A 13560-nucleotide genomic window follows, 5' to 3' on the forward strand; every position below is an offset into this window, starting at 1 on the left:
CGACGAAGCAAACGGGAGAGGGTGTGTTATTTGATGTGGAGAGGCCAATATGCCACCGACCAGCGGGCCCGGTGAGGAAAGAGGGTGAGCGCGTGCGCGTCCGTTTTGTATCCGCGCCGACATAAATCCGGCTCAAAAATGGGTCAGGAATGGGTCGGCAGGCGGACGAAAGCGGACGCACGTCTGTTTGGGTCGGCGCATTGGACCGACTTTTTTATCCGTGCCGACCCAAACGGACGGCTGCGGATGAAATGGATCGCCCCTTGAAGTTGCTCTTAGTTCGTGACAATATCAGCCACCATATATGACATCTCTAATACCAGACGAAGAAATGTGAAACCAAGTTTTGCATAAATTTAAAAGGCAGCCCTCCCTAGCGCTAAGCGCTCATGTACCGATCTGATCGAACGCCTTTAGAGCCGCTGGATGGCCGGATCTCGCACGACAACCATCCCATCTAGCCGCGGAAGTCGTTCATTATGATCCATCCGTTTGCAACATGAGCCATCTTGCGCTCATCGGTTGCAACATGATTCATATTGCGTTCAGGAAAACATTCATGATTGTCCCTATCATGTTATCTGACCAAACTTGTAACATGAGAAATGTTTTTTTTGCGATAGTAACATGAGAAATGTTGCACTCGCCGGTTCCAACATGGATCATGTTGTGCCAGGAAAACATTTGTGGCCATTCGCCGCTCTGTTATGTGACCCATTTACAACATGAGTTATGTTGTGCTCGTTGGTTGCAGATGACCTATGTTGCGCTTTGTACCAGAACATTTGCAACACGACTCGTGTGCCACTGCGACACATGAGAGGTTGCAACCCCCAATGTCCTCTACAACCCATCGTGCACCGATGAGCACCCTCGCATAACGATTCCACCCTCGTAGTACCGGCCGGCGCGCACACGCTCAGTTGCAACACTAGCAGTAACAAGTAGGCTTGCATCGGCCTCAAGCAGCACTCGTCGCAGGCTTTGCAGCACACCCACCAGCAACGCCCGCACGGTAGCCAGCCAACGGATCAGAATAGAACCTTGTAACACTGGCCTCCACTCTAGCACCTTCGAGCAGCTTCCTTGCAGTGATGTACCAGAACGACCAGCCCGACCGCCAACTGTTGGTATTTTGATGTCCGACCAATAGGTTGCATTGGAAGCAAGTCACATTCTCCTCTGCCCTTCATTTCATCACACCAGCCTCTACTCCATCACTCTCCAAGTGGCATACTTGCAACACCGGCCTCCACTCGAGAACGGTAATAGTCTGGCGGCCTGCTATGGGATAGTCAATTAATGGATGTGGCGAGATCTGAGGGGATGAGAGAGATACAACTGGTGCAGAGAGGAAGGAGAATGGGTGAATGTTCTCATGCAGAGATAAGGCTGGGGATAGAGATAAGCAGTTGGTAGGCTAGGGGGGCACACGTCACGCTCTCTAGGAGGCTGACGTCGACGCTTGAGAGTGTTTCCCTTTTTTAGGGAGGAATTCCAAAACTTGTTGTTCCCTTGTGCGTTGCCTGGTCCCGAGTTCTTGCATGTGCCAAGTGATGCATCACTCTTGTTGAGCACTACTTAACATCATGTATCTTTTAAGGAACCCGAAAAGGTATATTATTAATCAAACAACATCATTGCAAGAAAACCCCAAAAACAAAAGAAGAAATCTAGTCCTCGGTGAATCGTCCATCCTCTTCATCACGCACATGGTAATGGTGCACTATTGTAGTTGTCTGGAGTTTTGCGCCATCATTAAAAAAAGTAGTATCCATACATGCAATTGGGAAGACATTGATCTCTGCTGGGAAATGCCAGCGATGTTGATCCTATAGGATCCGCGAACCAGAAAATACAATGAGTCGGTCATATACAAACATTCATCCGAATGGACTGAATAACCAGACCATGGAAAAGAAATATGGATTCTTCCTATGCAAGTATACTAGGGAGTGAGACAAAGTTGAGTGAAATTTCATGTGTAAGGGAGGAATCCATATATCTACGAAGGTAAATTTGATCCATTTGTCTTTCCCTATATAGAGTTGTGCAAGCAACGACTACCTATTCCATCTCCCTATTATCAGAATGAAAGCAGGATTGGATAAGAGATTTACACATGTCCCTTATGTTGGGGAACGTAGCATGCAATTTCAAAAAAATTCCTACGATCACACAAGATATATCTAGAAGATGCATAGCAACGAGAGGGGGAGAGTGTGTCCATGTACCCTCGTAGACCGAAAGCGGAAGTGTTAGGTTAACGCGGTTGATGTAGTCGAACGTCTTCACGATCCAACCGATCCAAAGTACCGAACGTATGGCACCTCCGTGTTGAGCACACATTTAGCTCGATGATGTCCCTCGAGCTCTTGATCCAGTAGAGGGTCGAGGGAGAGTTCCGACAGCATGACGGCGTGGTGATGGTGATGGTGATGGTGATGTGATCCATGCAGGGCTTCGCCTAAGCACTACGACACTATGACCGGAGGAGTAAACTGTGGAGGGGGCACCGCACACGGCTAAGATATTTTTGGTGTGCCTTTGGGGTGCCCCCCGCCCCCATATATAAAGGGGGGAGGAGGCCGGCGGCAAGGAGGGCGCGCCATGGGGGGAGTCCTACTTGGACTCCTAGTCCAAGTAGGATTCGCCCCCTTCCTTTCTCCATCGGTGGGAATAGGAAGGACATGGAAAGGGAAAGGGAAGGGGGCGCACCCCCTCCTCCTTGTCCTATTCGGACTCCCTAGGAGGGGGCGCGCGGCCACCCCCCGTGGGCTTCCCTCTCTCCCCCTTTAGGCCCATGTTGGCCCAACACTTCCCCGGGGGGTTCTGGTAACCCCTTGATACTCCAGAAAAATACCCGAATCACTCGAAACCATTCCGATGTCCGAATATAACCTTTCAATATATGAATCTTTACCTCTCGACCATTTCGAGACTCCTCGTCATGTCTGTGATCTCATACGGGACTCCGAACAAACTTCGGTCACCAAAACACATAAGTCATAATACAAATCGTCATCGAACGTTAAGCGTGCGAACCCTATGGGTTCGAGAACTATGTAGACATGACCGAGACATATCTCCGGTCAATAACCAATAGCAGAACCTAGATGCTCGTATTGGCTCCTACATATTCTACGAAGATCTTTATCGGTCAAACCGCATAACAACATACGTTATTCCCTTTGTCAACGGTATGTTACTTGCCCGAGATTCGATCGTCGGTATCCTTATACCTAGTTCAATCTCGTTACCGGCAAGTCTCCTTACTCGTTCTATAATGCATCATCCCGCAACTAACTCATTTGTCACAGTGCTTGCAAGGCTTATAGTGATGTGCATTACCGAGAGGGCCCAGAGATACCTCTCCGATACTCGGAGTGACAAATCCTAATCCCGATCTATGCGAACCCAACAAACACCTTCGGAGACACCTGTAGAGCATCTTTATAATCACCCAGTTATGTTGTGACGTTTGATAGCACACAAGGTGTTCCTCTGGTATTCGAGAGTTGCATAATCTCATAGTCAGAGGAATATGTATAAGTCATGACGAAAGCAATATCAATAAAACTAAATGATAATTATGCTAAGCTAACGGATAGGTCTTGTCCATCACTTCATTATCTAATGATGTGATCACGTTCATCAAATGACAACACATGTCTATGGTCAGGAAACTTAACCATCTTTGATTAACGAGCTAGTCAAGTAGAGGCATACTAGGGACACTCTGTTTGTCTATCTATTCACACATGTACTAAGTTTCCGGTTAATACAGTTCTAGGATGAATAATAAACATTTACCATGATATAAGGAAATATAAATAACAACTTTATTATTGCCTCTAAGTTATATTTCCTTCAGTCTCCCACTTGCACTAGAGTCAATAATCTAGATTACATGGTAATGATTCTAACACCCATGGAGTCTTGGTGCTGATCATGTTTTGCTTGTGAGAGAGGCTTAGTCAATGGGTCTGCAACATTCAGATTCGTATGTATCTTACAAATCTCTATGTCTCCCGCCTTGACTTGATCGCTGCTGGAATTGAAGCATCTCTTGATGTGCTTGGTTCTCTTGTGAAATCTGGATTCCTTCGCCAAGGCAATTGCTCCAGTATTGTCACAAAAGATTTTCACTGGACCGATGCACTAGGTATTACACCTAGATCGGATATGAACTCCTTCATCCAGACTCCTTCATTTGTTGCTTCCGAAGCAGCTATGTACTCCACTTCACACGTAGATCCCGCCACGATGCTCTGCTCTGCACCAACTAACAACTCCACCATTCAATATAAATATGTATTTGATTTGTGACTTAGATTCATCCAGATCAGTGTCAAAGCTTGCATCAACGTAACCATTTACGAGAAGCTCTTTGTCACCTCCATAAACGAGAAACATATCCTTACTACTTTTCAGATATTTCAGGATGTTCTTGACCGCTGTCCAGTGATCCACTCCTGGATTACTTTGGTACCTCCCTGCTAAACTTATAGCAAGGCACACATCAGGTCTGTTACACAGCATTGCATACATGATAGAACTGTTGGGGAACACAGTATTTCAAAAAAAAATCCTATGATCACGCAAGATCTATGTAGGAGATGCATAGCAACGAGCGGGGAGAGTGTGTCCACGTACCCTCGTAGACCGAAAGCGGAAGCGTTAAGTAACGCGGTTGATGTAGTCGAATGTCTTCGTGATCCAACTGATCGAGTACCGAACGCACTGCACACATTCAGCTCGATAATGTCCCTCGAACTCTAGATCCAGCTGTGGCCGAGGGAGAGTTTTGTCAGCACGATGGTGTGTTGACGGTGATGATGAAGTTACCGGCGCAGGGCTTCGCCTAAGCACTATGACAATATGATCGAGGTGGAAATCTGTGGAGGGGGGCACCACACACGGCTACGATCAACTTGTGTGTCTATGGGGTGCCCCGCCCCCGTATATAAAGGAGTGGAGGAGGGGGCCAGCTGGCCTCATTGGGCGTGCCCCAAGGGGGGAATCCTACTCCTACTAGGAGGGAGTAGGATTCCCCCCTTTCCTAGTCCAACTAGGAGGGGAAGGAAAGGTAAGAGGGGAAGAAGGAAAGGGGGGGCGGCCGCCCTCCCCAATTAGGATTGGGCTTGGGGGGTGTGCCCCTCCTCTTGGCCGCCTCTTCCTCTCTTCCAGTAAAGCCCATGAAGGCCCATTAACCCCCTGGGGGGTTCCGGTAACCCCCCGGTACTCTGAAAAATGCCCGAACCTATCCGAAGACTTTCCGATGTCCAAACATAACTGAGGGAGTCCTGGATTAGGGGGTCTCCGGACAGCCGAATTATATCCTTTGGCCGGATTGCTGGACTATGAAGATACAAGATTGAAGACTTCGTCTCGTGTCCGGATGGGACTCTACTTGGCATGGAAGGCAAGCTAGGCAATACGGATATGTATATCTCCTCCTTTGTAACCGACCTTGTGTAACCCTAGCCCTTTCCGGTGTCTATATAAACCGGAGGGTTTTAGTCCGTAGGACAACATACGATCATACCATAGGCTAGCTTCTAGGGTTTAGCCTCTCTGATCTCATGGTAGATCTACTCTTGTACTACCCATATCGTTAATATTAATCAAGTAGGACGTAGGGTTTTACCTCCATCAAGAGGGCCCGAACCTGGGTAAAACATCATGTTCCCTGCCTCCTGTTACCATCCGCCTTAGACGCACAGTTCGGGACCCCCTACCCGAGATCCGCCGGTTTTGACACCGACATTGTTGCTTTCATTGAGAGTTCCTCTGTGCCATCGCCAGAAGGAAGGATGTCTCGTCTCATCTTTAAAGACGGTACTACTGTCGGGGGAGCTTTGGCTGTCGGCCAAACTCTCCGGCTAGGCGGTTTCATCATGACCGCTTGTTCGGCACCCGCCCCGATGATGACTTCTTGGGTCATCAAAAACAGCCTCCACGTCAGATCGGCACTCGCCGAACAGATGGATCCAATGGAGCTCTCCTCCTTAAACGAGCTCTTGGATCGCATCGCCGCCTTGGGAGTCGCTACGGACTATGATCGGATTGGGCTTAAACCCGATCAAAGGGAGATTAACTCTCCACCGGTCACCCATCATATTGCAGTGGTGGAGGAACAATGCGGCGACCTTTCCTCTATCTTAAATACCAACCATGTCCGGATTCCCGAGCTCTCCGAGCCGGACGCCCATTTGCGGGAGGACAACATCCAATCCCTGAACTTAGAGTCAGGCAGCGGACCAGGATTATCGGGTAGCACCGCGGAACCGGGACTTCCCAAATTGGAAACTCCTCGGCCCCTGGATCCCAGATCGGGTAAGGGTTCGGATTCAATTCCACCCACCCACCCAAACATAAGCGATCTTTCCCACATCAGGCAAGAGCCCCAGGAAACAGTACATCACTATTGGGCCAGATTCCTCCTTGCGATAAACAAGGTTAAGGACTGTCGCGAGGAAGATGCAATCCAATTTTTCTGCAATAATTGCACGGACAAGGGAATCCTTAACGCCATAAAATGCCGTGAGATAACACGCTTCGCTGACTTGGCTTCCATAGTACGAAAGTACTGTGCGATGGAAAGTGCCTGGAAAACCGAAACAAACTTTTGGGATAATCCGGTCCTGAATACAAACCCAGTCCGAAATAAAAGGGTGCATTATCACAATACACTCGGGTTAACTACCAAAAAGCAAAAACCCTCTACAGGGCATGGAACCGTACTGGAGGGATGGCTCAACAGACCCTACAAAATTCACGGTACATCGGATACAATACCAACGCACAGCCTTAGAGCATGTTGGATACTCCGGCAGGTGGCCAAAAGTGGTGAGGATCTTCTTATCCCAAATACCACAGAGCACCATCCGTGGATAACAATACGGTGTTAACAGTCTTTGAGACCTTTGCGTCAAATAATTGGCGCAAGCGAACACTCCGAAGCATGGCCGAAATCTGCCACATAGCGGCAGTAAATCCATGGAGTGACACGGCTATTACCTTCAATGCCAGTGACGAACCTAAATTCTGAACAGCCCGAGCACCAGCCGCACTGGTCCTTAGTCCAATCGTGGACGGCTTTTGACTCACCAAAGTACTCATGGACGGCGGCAGTGGATTAAACCTCATCTATGAGGAAACTCTTCAAAAGATGGAAATAGACTGGAGCCGCATTGAGCAAAGTAGCACAACCTTTAGAGGAATCATACCCAGTCGGGAAGCATGCTGTGCTGGGAAAATCACACTAGATGTGGTATTCGGCACGCCGGATAATTACAGGTCCGAAGAAATCACATTCGAAGTGGCCCCGTTCAGCAGTGGTTATCACGCTCTTTTAGGACGGGAGGCGTTCACAATCTTCCAAGCCGTACCCCATTACGGGTACATGAAGCTCAAAATGCCCGGGCCCAATGGAATCATCACTCTCGCTAGTGATCCGGACACAACACTCTGCGCCAAAAATAAAACAGCCGCACTGGCCCTCGAGGCATTATCCGAAGCCCTCTCGATCGAGGAATTAACCATGCTACGCTCTAAAGTGGACATGGACGACGTGATACTCGACAAGAGATCCAAGTCCACCTCTTTTAAACCAGCAGATGAAATAGTAAAATTCCAAGTCCACCTAACGGACCCTACAAAAACAGCCTCCATCGGGGCACAGTTAAACCCCATTGTGGACGCCGCACTACGAGAGTTCCTGCCCGAGAACTGGGACATATTCGCCTGGCATCCCTCAGACATGCCAGGAATCCCACGCAGGCTGGCCGAGCATAGCCTCAATATCCTTAAGGGATTTAAGCCGGTCAAGCAAGCTCTCCGGCGTTTCTCCGAACCTAAGAGACAGGCCATGGGAGAGGAACTAGCCAAGTTATTGGAGGCCGGATTCATCAGAGAAATAAAACACCCGGACTGGCTAGCAAACCTGGTGATGGTACCAAAGAAGGACAAATCCTGGCGCCTTTGTGTCGATTTCAAAGACCTCAATAAAGCTTACCCAAAGGATCCCTTCCCCCTCCCACGCATCGATCAAATCATTGATGCTACTGCAGGACACGAGTCATTGTGTTTCCTCGATGCATACTCCGGTTACCACCAAATCAAGATGGCGGAGTCCGACCAATCCGCCACGGCATTCATCACACCATACGGTCCCTTCTATTTTAACACAATGCCTTTTTGGCTCAAAAACGCCGGCGCAACATATCAGCACATGATTCAGACATGTCTGGATAAACAAATCGGCAAAACAGTAGAGGCATACGTAGACGATGTGGTCGTCAAAACCAAACACGTCGACTCTTTGATAGATGACTTGAGGCTCACATTCGACAACCTCCGAACATACGACATCAAGCTCAATCCAGAAAAATGCGTTTTCGGCGTACCAGCCGGAAAGCTCCTGGGTTTCATTGTCTCCAGTAGAGGTATTGAGGCTAATCCGGCCAAAATCCGAGCTTTGTCACAGTTGGCTACCCCAACAGACCTCAAGCAAATCCAGAAGTTAACTGGATGCATGGAGGCTCTAAGCCGCTTTATCTCCCACTTAGGAGAAAAGGCTTTACCCCTTTATCGCCTCCTTCGGCGCACCGAACACTTCGAGTGGATGGCCGCGGCCACAGCCGGACTGGAAGAAATAAAGGCCATTTTGGAAACCAACCCAATCCTGGCCGCGCCAAACATTGGCGAACCAATGCTGTTGTACATAGCGGCAACTCATCAAGTTGTCACGCAGTGCTCGTTGTCGAACGAGAAGCAGACGGACACAAATTCCCTCTTCAAAAGACGGTATACTATGTATCCACTGCCCTCACTCCATGCAAATCACGGTACCCACATTATCAAAATATAGCCTATCCGGTATTCATGGCATCCTGGATGCCGCGACACTACTTTCAAGAGTGTTCGATTACAGTAGCCTCGGAAGTACCACTTAATGATATTATAAACAACCGCGACGCTACGGGCCAGATGGCCAAATGGGCCATTGAGCTCCTCCCATTCGACATAACATACAAACCTCGACGAGCCATCAAGTCGCAAGTATTGGCCGACTTCGTCGCCGAATGGACGGAGGCCGAACTCCCTAAAGAGTATGGCGCATACTCCAATTGGATCATGCACTTCGACGGTTCTAAAATGCTGGCTGGTCTAGGGGCTGGCATCGTCCTGACATCCCCAACCGGAGATACCGTTCAGTACGTACTGCAAATATTGTATACAGACTCCAACAATGCAGCCGAATACGAAGCTCTGTTGCATGGTCTTCGGATGGCAGTCTCCATGGGCATTCAACGCTTGGAGGTGCATGGGGATTCAAACCTCGCAATATCCCAAATAAACGGAGATTTTGACGCCAAGGATCCGAAAATGGCGGCCTATCGAAACACCATCCTAAAAATGTCAGCTCGGTTCAAGGGGCTCGAATTTCACCATGTGGCTCGGGAAAACAATCAGGCGGCGGATATCCTCGCCCGCATCAGCGCAAAACGCGATGCAGTCCCCCCCCCCCAACATATTTTTGGAAAGGCTGTTTAAACCATCCATAGTATGGGAAGGGGACACTGGTAACAACAGTCCGGACCCGGCCAAAATACCCGATACCGAACTCTCTGACACAATCGGAGGCCCCGCCACCGAAATAACACCTTCATCCCACAAAATAATGGCCATTATTGCCCCGTGGACTGAACCTTTCCTGGCCTACCTAACTAGACAGGAACTTACGGAGGACCAAAATGAGGCACGCTGCATAGTGCGATGATCCAAGGCCTACAGGGTCCATGAGGGAGAATTGTACAAAAAAAGTACTACCGGAGTCCTTCAAAGGTGCATCTCTGAAGTGGAAGGGCGGAATCTTTTGGCAGAAATTCACGCCAGACTCGGCGGTCATCACGCCGCAGCCCGGGATATTGTAAGCAAGGCCTTCCGTACATGATTCTATTGGCCAACGGCCCGGGCAGATGCACAGGACTTGGTCCAATGTTGCGCCGGTTGCCAGCTCTTTGCAAATCAAAGCCACATGCCGCCCACCACCCTCCAAACAATCCCCATTACATGGCCCTTTGTGGTCTGGGGGCTTGACATGGTTGGACCCCTTAAAGGGGGAACCCACAAGAAAAAATACTTATTTGTCATGGTGGATAAATTCACCAAATGGATAGAGGCCAAACCTGTTAAAACAGCCGAATCTGGACCGGTGGTAGACTTCATATCCGGGGTTGTACACCGTTATGGCGTCCCCCACAGCATCATCACTGATAATGGCACAAACTTCACGGCCGACGAGGTAAAACTCTGGTGCAGCAAAATGGGCATCAAGCTCGATTATGCTTCAATCTATCACCCACAAACCAACGGTCAAGTCGAGCGAGCAAATGGTCTTATAATGAGCGGCATTAAACCCAGATTAGTGCGCTCCTTAACGGAGTCTAACACGCACTGGGTAGAGGAGCTCGACTCCGTACTCTAGGGGCCGCGGACCACGCCGAATCGTAGTACCGGATATACACCCTTCTTCATGGTGTATGGCGTAGAGGCAGTCTTGCCCTGTGACATAATTCATGACTCACCTCGAGTGCACATGTACGAAGAAAGAGAAGCCGAGCTCGATCGGTAGGACAGTCTGGACACCCTGGAAGAGGAGCACGACGTAGCCAAAGCCCGTTCCACATTTTATCAACAACAAGCTCGCAGATACCAAAGCAGAGAAGTACGGGCCAAAACTTATAACATTGGTGAACTAGTTCTACTCCTGCCGGATAAGAAAAAGAACAAGCTCGAGCCCAAATGGGAAGGTCCTTTCATTATTGACCAAGTTCTGACCGGTGGAGCGTACCGACTGCGGGATGCATCGACTAGTCGACTCGAGCCGAACCCATGGAACGCGGCCAGGCTCCGAAGATTCTACGCCTAGCACCGCACTCTATGTTAGTCCCCTCCCTTTGTCCATTTTCTGCATATACATCATCTGTCTTATTTCTCTTTCTTTCTTTCCTTCTTTTATTATTTCTCTAGGCTTTCAAGGGTCACCTTGTGCCTCGCTTGTACATTACAGATGCGCTAGCCGCACTCTTCATACCTGGGGGCTTCTTTCACAGAAGCTTAAATTATTTATCTGGGCCTCATGCCCAACACATGTGTTATACTTCCCCATGTACCTTTTTGACCATTATATGCATCGATATGACTTAAGTTTTGGCCAAGCTGGGTTGCCTGGATCTTATATTTATGCCCTACGTTCCCGTTAATTCGGCTAGGGCATAGGGGAGCACCTCGTTACTGCCGAGTCAGCCGGATGTGTACCTCAGACTGGGTGAAGCCGAAAGCTAGCGTTCTTAAGGGAATATTCAGTCGGTGAACAAAAGATGATTTTTATTTATTGTCCATATCTGCCCCCAGATGTTTTTTTGCGTTTCCTATCACAGTCCGGACATGCAGTTTAGGGCATGCTTATCCAGGGAAAGGAACCCTTAACGGAACTATTCTCCCTGGAAGATGTTTCTTACTACCCATGTAATATAACATAACTAGTTGGGCACTTGTCTGATAAAGCACTAATGACCCCTATGCCTGGTCTCCACGCATACCTCGGTTTTATATAACTGAGCGGGTGTTTGGATTCACTCCGGACTATTGGGCCCGGAGGTTGAAGCGAAAAGGTCCACAACGACAAATGATCTACAATCCGGCTAGAAGGCATTATACATGTCACTTTAATTACATAGTCATGCAGACTAACTAAACTCCTCCTCTATACCATCCAACAGGCGGTCTAGCTTACAATTTTGTTGGGAATACTTTGCGGCTAATTCTACTTGCCCATAAACTACGCTAACGGGGATCTCTTTTCCGTTAGGCCCCACAGGTCCGACCTCGACCATGTGATTTGGGTCTGCCTTGGTATACCGCGTCTTCACCATGGCCCAGGCTTCTCTGGCACCCTGTCGGCAGGCTGATATCTTCCATAATCGGAAGCGCTGCCATGCTCCCTTCAGCTTCTCCGCAAGCTCTGCAACGCCTTCTGGCAGGGAGACGGACGGCCACAAGGCCTGGGCAACACCCTGCATCACCTGCCGAACTTGTTCGTGCAGATGTGACAGCTCGGACAGAAGATCACCCACAGACCCGGGCATTTCCTCCGCGGGACGACCCGTCAGCATACCTACAGACATAACGCTGTTAGTCAACTTCTTCGCCGAACTCCTTTAATAGGATTCGTTCAAGCACTTATTGAAAATGCCGCGCCGAAGCCGCTTATTCTCATTCTCGGAGTCTGCAAGCTGGCCCCGAACGTCTTTTAGTTCAACGCTCAGCTTAACATTGGCATCGTGGAGATTGTTTTTCTCCCACCTAACCTTAGTCAGCACTCGTTTGCCAGCTTCTAGCTATCTTATAACATGCTGGTCCTCCGGATTCTCCCCGGATTCATCTGCAACATCTGTTGTTAGAACTACAGCTATGCCGCACACTATATGGTAACCATCACTCTTTAAAGTAAATGTTACCAGCGGGAGGCTTTTCTGTTCCTGCAATGCGGCAAGAGCGGCCCGCAGTTGGGCCTTGCATTCCTCCTGCTCCTGGGACAGCATAATATTCTTCTCTGTAAAAACCTGCACATTAAAGATGATCCTTAAATCTGTTCTGCTAACTGTTTCAAGTCTCAGGGGCTACTGATACATATAAATTGCCAAATTTACTCACCCGTACATCCTTTACATACTGATCCGTGGCTCTGGCTAGACCATCTTGAGCAGCACGGAGGTACGCCTCTCCAGAATTAAAGGCATTGAACGCCTCTGGTGAGAAACAAGCGTCGCGGAGTATGGCCCGGCGGCGCCTATGATTCATGGCGCTTTCCACTTCTGAGTTTGTAGCAGATAATCTATCTGCATCCTCTGTAGGGGGATTATCCGGCGCCTACCCCATATCGGATTCCGCCTCCATGTCCGGTCCTGGCGCCCGACTGGTGGAAGCTTGATTGGCAGCATCGCCGGACATATTCCGGCGAGCGTTTTTTCTGTTAAAGAAACATGGGCGTCATTACATTTTGAGAAAGACAACAACCACGAAGCGGGGTTTTTCCTATACCTTTGCGCCGGCGTCTCCGTCCTAACCGCCTTCCTTTTTGGCCAACCTGGCCTCGGTGCCTCTTGTTGGCGAGTTGCTGCGGGTTCGGCAGGGCGTCCCGAATGCCTTCCCTGTAAAAGATGCCATGTGTATATGGTGGGTGAAGTGCCTAAAAGGGGATCCTAGTTTTGGAGTTGGGACTTTTTGATTTTTCTTACCTGCGATGCAGGGAGCAGTCCGGGATAGTCGGTCGTAATGGCCACCAGGGCATCGTTGCAGCTTAACTGATAGAACTGCCAGTCTATCAGTTCCACGGAGATAACCGGATCTTCTTCAAGTCCGGAGTCGAGGGCCCGGTCAGGGTCCTCTGGTTGTGGAGAAGGGTTGCTGACCTCCTTTATGGCTTTTCACAATTCCTGCCGCGAAGTGGCAAGGTGAATATTTACGACTACGAATGCGGGAAAAATG

Source organism: Triticum aestivum, chromosome 3A, assembly GCF_018294505.1.
Source record: "Triticum aestivum cultivar Chinese Spring chromosome 3A, IWGSC CS RefSeq v2.1, whole genome shotgun sequence".
Classification (NCBI taxonomy): domain Eukaryota; kingdom Viridiplantae; phylum Streptophyta; class Magnoliopsida; order Poales; family Poaceae; genus Triticum; species Triticum aestivum.